Raw genomic sequence first — 14,648 nt, 5'->3', positions numbered from 1 at the left:
ATTAAATTATTAAATTATTAAATTATTAAATTATTAAATTATTAAATTATTAAATTATTAAATTATTAAATTATGAAATTATTAAATTATTAAATTATTAAATTATTAAATTATTAAATTATTAAATTATTAAATTATTAAATTATTAAATTATTAAATTATTAAATTATTAAATTATTAAATTATTAAATTATTAGATTATTAAATTATTAAATTATTAAATAATCAAATTATCAAATTATCAAATTATTAAATTATCAAATTATAAAATTATAAAATTATTAAATTTTTGAATTATTAAATTATTATTTTTTGCCATTTTCTTAGTTAGGATCATTTTTAGAATTATATTTTAGTTTAGAGAAATTTAGAGAAAAAAATAATAGAAATTTTGTGTTTCGTATTTCCAGAGTAAAGTTTTGGCGAAAATTATCAAGTACTAAATCCCTAGATTTTATAATTTGGTGATTTATTTTATGGTTTTAAATTTTTTAAAATTCAGAATTTAATTTTTTTTCCTGAATTTGTTTTTAAAGCAATGATATTAGTGTTGCAAAAAATGCTCATATTGTTTCAGAAATGACAAAAAAAGATTCCATTTGGTACAGGTGGGATATGAATCCACAACTGATCAACGGTACTGATCCAAATGCCTTCTGTATTATTCTTTTTTTCGTTTAAAATTTCATTCATTATGTTACTCTCTTCTATGTTTTTCGCGATTTTTTTTATATGGCGCGGATTTCGCGCGGATTGGGTTTAGGGGTCGGCGCGGATCTGGCGCGGATTTTTTCTCGACTTTTCCGTAACAACCCTGCATTAGGAGAAGGTAAAATAAGTTTGCAAATAATTAATTTTATCTGTTTTTGAAACATTATTTTAAAAAACTCTCCTAATTTATAGGCATTTTCAGTAGAACGAAAGTCATATAAAATGTGAAAACTTTTGATTCTTGCTTCGATTTCAGTTTAGAGTGTAATATGATTCGATAAATTTAGAAACAACTAGTTTTGGCGAATTTTTAGCAAAATTTTGACTTTTTAACAATTTTACCTAAAATTTGTATGTATTTTGTTAAAAAGCTTATAAACTTAGTTAACTATTCAAAAAAAAAATTTATCTTAAAATCTGTATCAGACACATTAGTGATAGTACATTTGACGTAAACATAAAATTTGAACACATTAGCATGACTAGGAAAGTCACCTCGGAATTAAAAAAAATCAATGCAACTATTTTTTTAAACACTATTGAACAAGCTTTTTATTGAAAAGTAATGCATGCACCTTGTGTGGCCTACCCTAGTACATGTTTTAAAAATAGTAATCTTAAGACAAATATTTCAAAAATAAATTGAAATTCTATCAATGTCACCCCGGTTTACGGTATTTAAAAAACTAATTTTGCTTGTTTTTTTCTGATGAAAATGCCATCAAATCGGACGTCCACTTTTACATAACAGTCCCTTTGACACTAAATTTCCAAGAAGCACAATGTTACAATACTAGAGTTTTTTAAAGGGCATTTTTGACCTATATTTACAGGAAATTTTCAAATAAAACTCTAGAAATACTTATGTTAAATCATCGTGCTTATCTAACAATGGCTTTTTGAATTGAGCTCAATGACGCGATAAGAAACGGCGATATTGGGCTCTAATCTTCAACAAACTATTCCAGCATATAATGCCAATGAAACAAATCGCTCGTCGAAACTAATCAGCGGCGCTGATAAATGTGAGCACATGATGCCTTTCCCGGTTGAACGCCAACCGCGGCAAAAAAGAGCTTCCTCGGCGGGGCCATTTTCCCACCATATCTGTAATACGAAAAAAAAAAAACACAACCAATCGAACACACTCCTCATCGCGCTCGTCAATCGTCAGCACCTAATTAACACCTCACTTTCCCTTCTGCTTCTTTCCACAGATTTTTCCACGAGCTGGGGCACGTGAACGGTGGAGTTGCCGAAATCGCCGTTGCTGTTGTCTGCTGGCACCCTGAAATGAAAAGTGGAAAATGATTGCCGCTTCAACCGGGTCGATTTAAAGTTATTTTCCGAGCTGCTGACGCACGAGATATAGTTGAGTTGTGTTGAGTTGAAGAAGGTGGTTGCTGGAGCAGGTGAAGCAGCGCCCCAAAGTAAATACAAATAGTGTTCGGTGTGAAAGGGTTAGGTCGGTGGTCGCGGTGGAGTTTGTAGTAACAGGTGAAAAAAGAGTGTGTAGTGTTGATGTGATAGTGCGAAAGGTCGCATCGTCATCGTTAGCGCCGAGTGAAGCTCCCCGATAACGAGCAACTTCAGCGCACTAGCAAGGGGTTGAGAGCACGTGATGGAAGCGGCGATCCGCTGCTGGCTGTTTCGTCAGAGTCTTGGAGAGTGTACCAGCATCAGTGGCGTTCGTAGCGATTAGTAGACACAGTACTTAACACACGGAAACCCGTAGCAGCTTTGCTTCTTAGGTGAGTGCTGGCACGTCCGATGATAACAGAGCTGTAATTACAGCTCGATTGTATCGCATGTAACATGTAACGAGGAGTATTTCAGGTGTCTCGTAAGAAATAATCGAAAATAGGTAAACATTACACTACATCAAGGGCAGACGGGAAAGCATTCAAGCCTAACAGCATCACGTGCACGATCTGAGCTGAGCGGTTCAAAGCGAGCGTTTCAATGCTTCAGCAATTAAGGAAAATTGTGTATTTAAAATTGCGCACTTCCATCACGCGCCACAACAAAGGGCTTGTGATGATGCGATAAGGCACTTATCAGCATCAATTAGTCATTTAATAATTGCTAATTTTCCGCAACATCTCGCCCTCTCTTGCCTCTCGCAACAGAGTGCATTCAAACAAAACAGCGTAAATGTCGTCACGTGCCCACGTGGCATTCTGCACAAGAAATAAGAAGATAAACATTATCAATATCATCAATAGCCCCGCGGTTGCGTTTTGTGAAACGCAACCGTCAATTAAACCCAAGGTAAGACCGACCACCGCAAGTTTTCTAGTCAACGAGTTTAGTGTCGCGTGTTGGCTGTTTGTACTCGAAAGCCACGCGGCGGAATCTCGTCACCCCCGTCTGTGTCGCGGTTACTAAACTACTGTAGCGTGGGGTGACTTAGTGCAACAAAAAAAAACAGTTTTATTTTGAAGTTAAAAACATTTAAGCACTTTTTTTGCTAATTTAAAATAAACTTATTGCCACCGTGATTTAAAAAAACATCAACGTTTTTCTAGTTTAGGAAAAAAGAGATTCGATCTCACTGCCTCTGATTTCTAAACCTAATTGTTAGCACTAAGCTAGCAGTACTGATATGTAAACGGATGATTAACAGTCAATGAAGTTTAGCTAGTCTACTGATGTATTAGGGTCATTCCATCCCAAGTGACCACGCGTCCAACATCGACCTTCACCAAATCTACTCATATTTGGCATGGGGGTTGTTTTTGCCCCAAAAACAAAGAATCCCAAGTTTGGTGACATTTGGTCCCCCCCCCCCCCGCGCCCGTGGCACTCCCCTCTTTTTCTGAGATTTGTGAAAAACCTCATTTTTAAAATGCATTTTACTAAGAGAAAAGTTTACAAAAAGTGAACTTTTGGGTAAGCATATTTGAAGATTTTTTGACGTAGAATCGAATGGCGTACTCAAAATTTACGTAAAGTGTTGCCAGATATAAAAATTTTGCGCTTTAAGTTTTAAAATACATTTTTAACCCTTTGGACGAGCACTTACGGGAAAACTAACAATTGCATTCGATTGCTGAAAGTTTTTTACATTAAATTCAATCAAAACCTCAGGGTAAAATGAATATTTCTTGAGATATCACATTTTTAAGTTGGAAAGCTCTGTATTGCATAGCAAATGTTTTACTTAACCATCAATTTTGAACAGTACATTGCGTGAGAGCATAGTAGGCCTTGAAATTTTAATATTTTTTTTGCAATTTCTTAACGGAAGCAAGTGAATGTCCCAAAATTGAATTTATGTATGTATGTATTGTATGTATGTATGTATTTATGTATGTATGTATTGTATAAATGCATTTGAACCCCCGTCTTGGCAGGACTTGGCGTGGTTCACGGATATAAGAAAATGACAAAATGTTTAATTTCGAGCGCTTCAACAGGAATTTTCTAGTTTTATGGCCCCAGAAGCTAGCCTGATAATATGAGCCCATTTGGTTAATGCTTAGTGGATCCAGTTTTTACCTAAAGTTAGAATGGAACCTTAATTAATTTAATTAAGGAATTTTCACTTTTAAAATCTTCTTGGACAAAGTTTCCCAAAACGCCCTCAAATTTTCTTATTGTCAAAATTCTCAAAGATTTGATCCGGGGAACAACTTTGTAGAACATTGCAAAGCGCTAGGAATTGATCCCGTAATTATATAGGTTAATTTTTTGAGTATGTTTTGCCAAAAAAAAACTCCAAAAATCCTTTAGGTAAAAATTGGACCCACAAACCTTAACCAAATGGGCTCATATTATCAAGCTAGCTTCTGGGGCCATAAAACTAGAAAAATCCTGTTGAAGCGCTCGAAATTCAACATTTTGTCATTTTCTTATATCCGTGAACCACACCAAGTCCTGCCAAGACGGGGGCTCAAATGCATACATACAATACATACATACATAAATACATACATACATACAATACATACATACATAAATTCAATTTTGGTACATTCACTTGCTTCCGTTAAGAAATTGCAAAAAGCAAAATATTCAAATTTCAAGGCCTACTATGCTCTCACGCAATGTACTGTTGAAAATAGATGGTAAAGTAAAACATTTGCTATGCAATACAGAGCTTTCCAACTTAAAAATGTGATATCTCAAGAAATATTCAATTTACCCTGAGGTTTTGATTGAATTTAATGTAAAAAACTCTCAGCAATCGAATGCAATTGTCAGTTTTCCCGTAAGTGCTCGTCCAAAGGGTTAAACATGCATTTTAAAACTTAAAGCGCAAAATTTTCATATCTGGCAACACTTTACGTAAATTTTGAGTACGCCATTCGATTCTACGTCAAAAAATCTTCACATATGCTTACCCAAAAGTTCACTTTTTGTAAACTTTTCTCTTAGTAAAATGCATTTTAAAAATGAGGTTTTTCAAAAATCTCAGAAAAAGAGGGGGATGCCACGGGCGCGGGGGTGGACCAAATGTCACCAAACTTGGGATTCTTTGTTTTTGGGGCAAAAACAACCCCCATGCCAAATATGAGTAGATTTGGTGAAGGTCGATGTTGGACGCGTGGTCACTTGGGATGGAATGACCCATTATCAAAGGAAAATGTTGAAGTTCTAAACTGGGTTCTCCGTTCGTTTCAAAAAGGCCTACTGAACGAACGTTCGTGAACTTGAACGAACAGAGAACCCGTTCAAAAGCATGACTGCTTTTCAGCACTAGTATCGAAAAGTAACATTTTTCATTATTTTTTTTGGTTTGATACGTGAATTTTCTTAGCACCCTCGTTAGATAATTGTACGACTCGTGCTGAAAAAAATTCTTTTTGCGACATGTTGCATAATAGTAGTTTATGCAACAAGTTGCAAAAAGAGGATTTTTTCAGCACGAGTCGTACATTTATCCAACGAGGTTCACCGAGTTGGATAAATACGAAGAGTGCTGAAAAAATCAAGTTTTGCAACAAGTTCCATACAACATTTTTTGCAATTCCAAAAAACACACACTGAGTGAAATTTTATGTCAAATTTTCATGTATTTTGTCAATAAATCGTTTAAATCAAAAAAATGTTGAAAAGTGTTACTTTTCGAAACAAGTGCTGAAAAGTAGAACTTTTCAGCATTTATTTTGAAAAGTGTTGCTATTCGATTCTGTTATTTTTGGTACAGAAAAGTAGGCTATTTCGAATGACAGGAAAAGTGAGTAGTTTCACGTCGGATTTGCAAAAACTACTTGTTTATTTGGAAAAAACTTTGTCAATCGATTCGTTATGGCCAAGTAATCAAATTTGTATAATTGGTTTCTCCCTACGTGTCTCCATATAAACTTGGGAGCTGTTCAAACAGAGGTGCAATGAAAACGTTCGTAAACTCGTAAATAGCGAAAGGATTTTCTAATCGATATAGTATTTTCGGCAAAGTTGTTTGCTACAAAAGAATTTTTTTTGTTAGTCGTCATTTAGTTAAATAAAAAAGATCAATAGATTAAGAAAATGGCACAAAATTTTGTTTATTGACATTAAAATTAAGGACCAATCATTTCTTAAATATCGTCGATTTAAAAATTTGCTTTTGCTCTTAGAAATATTCGTTTTTTTCTGATTTTCATGTTAAAGACATAAAAGAGGCCATATCTCAGTTATCAAAGATCTAATCAACAATGTCAAAAAAAATTGTAGTGAGTTTTCTTGATACTTTTAAAAATAATTGAAATCATAAACAAAAAACTTGAAAAATTTAACCTAAAAAATGGTTTTAACTTGACGGTGCAATTTATAACTCCGACTGCTCAAATTGGCGTGAAACTTTTCGTGGATTTCGAATAGAGCGTCCAATTTCCCGGGGTTACAAATTTCCCGGGAAACGGGTAATTTTAAATTTATTGAAAATTGTTTTGATCTTGGTCTTAATTAATGTTATGCAACAAAACTGTATAGGACATCAACATTAATGTTTAAAAAATATGTGTGAAGATCAAATAACAGCTTGACTGCATGTAAAAAATCATTCAACTACAAGAAAATGTATTTTGGTATTTTTTGAAATTATGTTTTTCATGACAAATACTGGTTTCAGCTCTTGAACATGTGGTAAAGCTTTTTAGTGTTGGTTTTACTCTAAACAACCCAATGTTTTCAAATATTTGAAGCAAGCTTTGAGTATATTTTTGCATTTTTTGAGAACAGTTGCACCAGTGCTCCATAATTCTTTTACTTCAAATTGTAATTTCTTTAGTACTAGGTATTCAACCAATTGAATTAATTCTTTTTGCACAAATTCGATTTTCTTCTCATTTGATCATGGTAAACAAAAACGTAAAAAAAATCTCAATTTTAATTTGGAGGTAAGGAGTTAATATTGTTTTGATTAAATTACATCACTGTTGAAAGCTTACCTAATTGTAAAAATTTAATACCCATTAAGCAAGTCTGTTCCCAGTTTCTTCAAAAATTAATATTATCAGAAATAATTCTGATATCATAATTTCTGATAATCTGATTAAGTATATATAAACCAAACAATACACTTAATTGAACAAAATCATGTTAAGTTTGTTCATTTATTGTTTTTTTCAGAGCATTATCAAAAAAATAGTTCCAAAAATTTGAGAAAATCTATACTTTCGCTTGAATTTTGGGGAATTCCCGCGAAATTTACAAATTTCCCAGGAAACGGGAAATATTTTTATTCGGGAAATCCCGGGAATTCCCGGGATTTTTGTCCCGGAACGGGAAATTGGACGCTCTAATTTCGAATATGGCGAAATTGAATTCTAAAATGGCCGTCTTGGTGGACTACAGGGCTTAAATTAAAGGTGTAAAAAAATGTTTTAGAACAATCTTTAAATTATGAGAAAAACTTCGATTTGTTTAAACGAAACTCCCTATCTTTTGTCCTAAGAGATTATGGGTGTTCGAAGCTGTTGCAAAAAAAAAAAAAAAAATGGGTGTTGAAAAATATCAATTTTTAACAGTGATTTGCAAAATCTATGGGCAAAAGTCAAACCAGGGAATTAGCTTTCACAAAAGTTTTCCAAAAATGCCAGCAATTTTAGTATTTTGCATGTTTTTTTTATCTTCAACTTCTGTTCTACCTTAGTGAGAAAACGTAAAGGAGATAGTTTTTTTTAGTAAATCTGTTTTATCTTTAAGATTTTTCACCAAACTTTACAAAAGGTAGCTTTTGAAATGGCCCTGATTTTGCAACTTCTCCACCTCTAAACGAAACTCGCCTCAAGATCATGAGCGGCTGTATGGAAAAAATATTTTGGAAATTGTAAATTTCGAACCCTAAAACGCGAATATCGCGATTTTTATGCCACGAATTGTTGAACTATTGTAGAGAAAAATTGTAAAAAAAATGCTTAAAATGCAGGACTTGGCATGACCATGATTTCATGGAATGTGTGCATGTGGTTGTGAACAAAGTTCATGATTTAATAATCATGATTGACATTGATAGGATTTCAATTTGTTTTTGGAATATTTTGCAACTGGTTAAGTTTTTATCAAGATTATTATTCTTAAAGCCTGTACTGGGCTAGGCCACACAAGGTACATGCAACATTTTTGAAAAAAGTTTTTTCATTATTGTGTATAAAAAAAATGTTTATATTTTATATTTACGTTAAATGTACTATCAATAAGGTGGCTATAATAGTTTTTAAGAAAAAAATCAATGTTTATATTTAGTTAACTTGGTTTATAAGCTTTTTATCAAAATACATTTAAATTTTAGGTAAAATTGTTAAAAAGTCGGAATTTTGCCTGAAATTCGTTGAAACTAGTTTTGTTTATACAAATATCAAATTATATTGCATTTTAATCATAATTCGAAGCAAGAATCAAAAGTTTTCTCATTTTATGTGAAATGTATAATGAAAATGTCTAAAAATTTAGATTTTTTTTTTAATTATGTTTCAAAAACACATAATATTTATTATTTACAAATTTATTTTACCTTCTATTGGGAAAATTGTCCAATGAATCCGAAAATGCATTTCGTTTTCCAATTTGATATCATGTTCATTGTGAAAATCATTTTCTATTACGGTCAGTATGATTTCTTACCGTTCCGTACGTATTTAATTTCTAATCTTCATTTGCGGAAAAATCTCAAACCTATCAAAGTCACCCCGTTTTACGGTACGATATAAAATCAGCATGAATAAAAGTTCACTATTTAATGAAGTCGTGAATGACTATTTTTTTAAACGAAAACAAAATTCATGATTTCATTGCCATAATTCAGGGAATCATGAAATTAGTTCATGAAATCATGAACTAAATTCATGAAATCATGAATATTACTCACGTAATCGAGTTTGATTGATCATCGGGGCATGGTTTCAAAATAAAAAAAAAAAGTTTTTTTTACATGCTGAATATGATTATCAACACAGAAGAATCCTGTTTTGAATTGATTAGAGTTTCCATTGAAATTTTGAATTTTTTTGAATGTGGGTTGAGTCGACAAAACATTTAAAAAATATTGGTAACGACCCTAGTCGAAACAATAAATTAATGATTTTGAGTTGAAGTTTCGTGATTCGTAAAGCGTTCGTTTTTCGTCATGCCTGTTAATAAAAAGAATGGTTTTTGTTTGTTTGTCGATTTTATTTAAGGAGGTATTAGACTATGACAAACACACATTTTTTTCGTGATTGACAATTTGCCAAACTCGTTCTTGATTAAACTTACACCAGTTACCAGTCCAAATGTACAACAACAACAAAAAAAGAGATAGACGGAACGACCTGTTCAAAAAAGGAGGACTTCCATAAACACGCGGACGGCTGCGGTTGAGTAACGGCTGTTAGTTAAGGCCACCGTAATCGTTGGTTTCTTGTCGAGCAGCACAGTTTGAAATAAAAAATTAGGTGTTTGAAATTTAATTAAAACATGTGAAATTGCTAAAGAAAAAAAAAACGAAATTTGTTTCTTTAATGGTAAAAAATCAGAATTGTTGAGAAATATCCTAATTTAAATTTGTGTAATGTTACCATCACTTTTTTACAGTGTAACTTGCTACTGGTTAGCGGCAGACTGTACTGTCTGTTGATTTACTCAATTATATGGGCATGGGGTGACACGAATGGTCATCGTCCCCGTCCACATGTACCATACGGTTGGGAAAGCAGTTGAACCAAAGCCAAATTAAATTAGGTTTATTTCTGTGAAGAGATTTGTCTCTCCAGTTCCATCAATTGCTCGGAATGAAGCGTTGTGCAGAGTTTGTTTGGAATGATGGAATGGAATGAAATTGAAATGGTTTGAAATCCATGAGTCATGGTCGTCATTTACTGAGTGATAACCAAAGGCATGAGACAAACAGAACATTATTTGATTTTTCAAGTAAAGAAAAGACCATTGATACTGATTTCCTTCCAGTTGTCAATAGGCGCGTAAAACGAACCGGAAAGCAAATATTGTCCCCCGATGGAAACGATAAGAAACCCCACACGGTAAACACTAAGTAGGTGCAAAACACCGCTATCACTGTCAGGAGACCGTTATCAGGCTTGTAGTGTTGAAAACCACCGCTAGACAGTTAATCTATCTTATCAGCCCGGTGAAATCAAATCACCAGGCACGAGTTCAATTCCACCTGCTGTCGTTGCTGCTGCAGCACTTTCCATAGTTGCTCGATGCAGTTAAAAATAGAGAGAGGCGACACCCCCGCATAATGCAACTGCACCCACCCACGCCAAACGTCATCATCGTCATTGGCCGGCATGACAAACCTCCCCCTTAACCTGGGTGGATGACGCCCACGCCGGGAACGTCCAGCAATGGCGTCCGTCGTCTAGACAGCAGTGCAATACTCCTGCTCTGGGGGTGCTTTCTCCACGAGGGTGAGGGACCTCTTTCTTCTTTCTTTTATGCAGGTTGTTTGAAATAATATTTTTAGAGGCACTGGATTTCTTTTTGAAAATATCAGGTTTAATTTTTTGATTATTTTCTCATTTTTATGAAGATGGTTAATTTCATTTAGTTGATTGGCTGCTTCAATAAGTTTTATAAGTTCAACTAGTTTTTCGACTATTTTAACTAGGATGTCACAAAAAGTAAGTATTTTCAAATGTGTTGCAAAACTTATTTGTTCAAAATACAAAAATACAACTACAGTCCAGACTAGATTATCCGAAGGATTTAATGGGACTTCGGGGATCGAATCATGATCAATAATTTTTGCCTTCCTCACCTTACTGAGGAAAGGCTATAAAATCACTCGAAAAATGAACTTCTTAATTCGACCTCATAGACCACCCTTCACGTATACCTATCAACTCAGAATCATGTTCTGAGCAAATGTCTGTGTGGATGTGTGTAGATGGGTGGACAAAAAAATTGTCACTCGATTATCTCCGGACTGGATGAACGGATTTTGACCGTATTAGTCTCATTCGATCCGTCTTGGGGTCCCATAGGTCTCTATTTAAAATCAGCAAGTTTAGTTAAGTACTTCAAAAGTTATGCTAAAAAACGATTTTGGCATATGTCCGGAAGATTGTAAAAAGGGTGGTTTTTGCAAGAAACCCTATCATGTTATACATTTTCAGAAAGGTATTTAAAAGACCTTTAGAACGAGCCCAAAACATTGAAGATCTGACAACCCTATCAAAAGTTATTAGCACTTAACTGATATTTATACACTTTTTGGAGGCCGGATCTCAGATATTTTAGTAAAAATGATGTCCGGGTCCATCATGCGACCTGTCTTTAGTTAGATAATCGAAAGACCTTTCAAATGAGCCTAAAACATCAAGGATCTGACAACCCTATCAAACGTTATTAGCACTTAAGTGTTATTTATACACTTTTTAGAGGTCGGATTTCAGATATTGTGATAAAAATATTGTCTGAATCTTCCATGCGAACTATCGTTGGATAGGTTTTTTTTATCAGACCTTGCCGATGAGTCAGAAAAATTGAAGTTCTGCGAACCCTATCAAAAGAAATGAGTAATAAAGTTGATTTGTTAAACATGTTAAGGGAATGCTGCTATTTTTACTGAATGTATTGACTTTATGAAAGTGAGGAAGGCACCAACCACCAAAAGGTGGATTAAGTAACGTTTTTTCGTGTTGTTTTATTTTCTTATTTTTCTTCCATAAATTTTGAGTTCTGCGACCCAATTTTAGCAAAATTTGAACAGTGCATTGCCTATGCAACCTAAACGCTCTTATATTTCATCACCGCCATTTTGGTGGCCATCTTTGATTAAAACATTCTACAAAAATAAAGAAAAACATTAGCACAATAAAAACTTCAATACAAATAGACAAAAAACAAATTCTGGTATATAAAAATAGAAAAAAAGTCAAAAATATTAAATTACAAAAATACAAAATTATACAATGGCATATATGCTGTACTAGAAAAACACAGGAATGCAAAAATACAAACAAACAAAAATACCGAAATAAAATATATTAAGCACAAGAAAAAAAAAACATAACGAAACACTGAAACCCACAAATAAAAAGAACTGAAAAAACTAAAATAAAAAAAGGCAAAAGATACAAACAAAACAAACACAAAAATACAAAAAGGAAAAAAAATACCACTAGCGTACCTAGCCTATCGCGGAAGGTGAGGCAATAATATGGACGTTTTGAAAAATACGTTATTTATGGACACCACCTGATTAAATTTAGATCAAATTTCTGAGGATGGTGGGGCAGTTGCATCATATTGCCTTACACTATTCACGCTAGTGAAAAATACAAAATGGCAAAAGAATAAAAATAACAAAAAAAAGGAAATACGAAAATAAAAAGAGGCACAATACATAATAAAGAAAAACAAAACACATAAAATTTTGATGAAAACATCAAAAAAGTAAAACACTCAATTAGACAAACATAGAAAAGCAGGAATACAAATATACAAAAAGGCAAAGAAAACAATACAAAAATACAGGAATAGAAAAATACACACAAACAAAAACACTGAAATACAGCAGTTCCCCACGAAAAAAAAGTTCTCCGATCGGGCTCAAAATTTTTCTGGGGGATCCTTGGCCGAAATAATTAGACGCGTAGTTTTTTTGTTTGACCCCTTCGCCGTGTTAGGGTGGTCCGAAAAATGGCCATTTTCGTCGATTTTCGCAAAAACCCCTTTTTTCAAAAAAATAATTAATTAATTGTTGTTTTGTTGTTTGCCAAATTTTATTTTTCTATTCTTCCTATTGTGTTTCAGTATTTTTATTTTTATTTTGGTGTTTTTGTATTCTTGCTTGCTTGTATTTTTGCATTCCTGTATTCCAGTAATTTTTTTTGAATTCAGCAATTCCCCACGAAAACAGCATGATTCGAAAAAAGTTCTCCGATCGGGCTCAAAATTTTTCTTGGGGCTCCTTGGCCGAAATAATTAGACCCGTATATTTTTGTTTGGCCTTTAGGGTGACCTACGCCGTGTTAGGGTGATCCAAAAATGGCAATTTTCGTCGATTTTCGCAAAAACTTCTTTTTTCAAAAAATCATATCTCCGCGCCATTTCATCCAATTTTAGCTGTCCTAGACGCAAAAGAAAGGTGATTAGTTTGGCTTTTTGGGAAAAAATAGTAAGAAGTTTCAAAAATCTAGCTAAACATTTGAAAAGGTCGTATGAAAACTTGAAATGCGCTGAAATTTTCAAGTTATCGCAGTTTTAGTGAAAAAAGTCGATTTTTTCCCGGTTTCGTAATTTTCCCATTTTTACGCGTGGTGCATCGAAAATCCCAGTTTTTATTTTTTTTAAATCGTATCTCAGAGTATTGAAAACATAACTTCACCATTTTTTGATATGTTATGTGAAATTTTCCGAGGAATCCGATAAAAATATTTTCAGGCATAGGCTCTTTGGTCCCGAGACCTTCAAAACAGCATTTTAAGTTTTCATACGACCTTTTCAAATGTTTAGCTAGATTTTTGAAACTTCTTACTATTTTTCCCAAAAAGCCAAACTAATCACCTTTCTTTTGCGTCTAGGACAGCTAAATTGAATGAAATGGCGCGGAGATATGATTTTTTTTAAAAAGTGGTTTTTGGATCACCCTAACACGGCGTAGGTCACCCTAAAGGCCAAACAAAAATATACGGGTCTAATTATTTCGGCCAAGGAGCCCCAAGAAAAATTTTGAGTCCGATCGGAGAACTTTTTTTCGAATCATGCTGTTTTCGTGGGGAATTGCTGAATTCAAAAAAAAACTGGAATACAGGAATGCAAAAATACAAACAAGCAAGAATACAAAAACACCAAAATAAAAATAAAAATACTGAAACACAATAGGAAGAATAGACAAAATTTGCCAAACAACAAAACAACAATTAAAAAGGCAAAAACAATATTGCCAATATTTCAAAAGATACTAAAACCAAAATACAGAAACAAAAATGTCAAAATAAAGAGATCCACAAAATATAAAAATAGAAACAAAAATACTAAAACTTTCAAAAATATAAAAACACAAAAGCAAATCCACAAATTGATGCTTCTGTGCTCTCTTATGCTAACTAGATAGAAAAACCAGCAAGCTTACTACAAAAGAGCACTGATGCATCGAAATATAGAGCTTTTTTTAATGTAATAGCTTGTAATAGCTTGTAGGACCTATTAAAAAAACTCTAGAAATAAAGAAATACAAAAATAATGAAAAAAAAAACACAGATATAAAAAATGCAGATTAAATTACAACATTACAAAAATAAAACAACACGACAATACAAAAATATGACAAAACAAAAATATAGGATACGAAAATAAAACAATATAGCAATACAAAATCACAGAAATAAAATAATACAAAATAAATTTGAAAAAACAAACCCTAATTTAATTCTCAATATATTAATATTCCCAAAATACAAATTTGTAACAATTTAAAAAAATCTTAGGGCATTTAAAAAATATATTAATTTATCTTGAAAACGTTATAAGACACATAAAAAATCATTAAACTCCTTCAAACT

General features: G+C 33.0%; 1 protein-coding gene across 1 annotated transcript in view; it reads left to right on the top strand.

Annotated features, from left to right (window-relative positions):
- The window catches only part of LOC120418908 (beta-1,3-galactosyltransferase 5), a 72,653-nt gene that overhangs the window by 18,658 nt on the left and 39,347 nt on the right, over window positions 1-14,648 (top strand). Inside the window, exon 2 of the mRNA XM_039581435.2 lies at window positions 1,929-2,462. The gene's annotated coding sequence lies outside the window, so the exon portion shown is untranslated. The remainder of the gene's footprint in view (window positions 1-1,928; window positions 2,463-14,648) is intronic.

The sequence above is a fragment of the Culex pipiens genome, chromosome 3 (assembly GCF_016801865.2).
Source record: "Culex pipiens pallens isolate TS chromosome 3, TS_CPP_V2, whole genome shotgun sequence".
Classification (NCBI taxonomy): Eukaryota; Metazoa; Arthropoda; class Insecta; order Diptera; family Culicidae; genus Culex; species Culex pipiens.
This window is presented reverse-complemented; position numbering and strand designations above follow the sequence as displayed.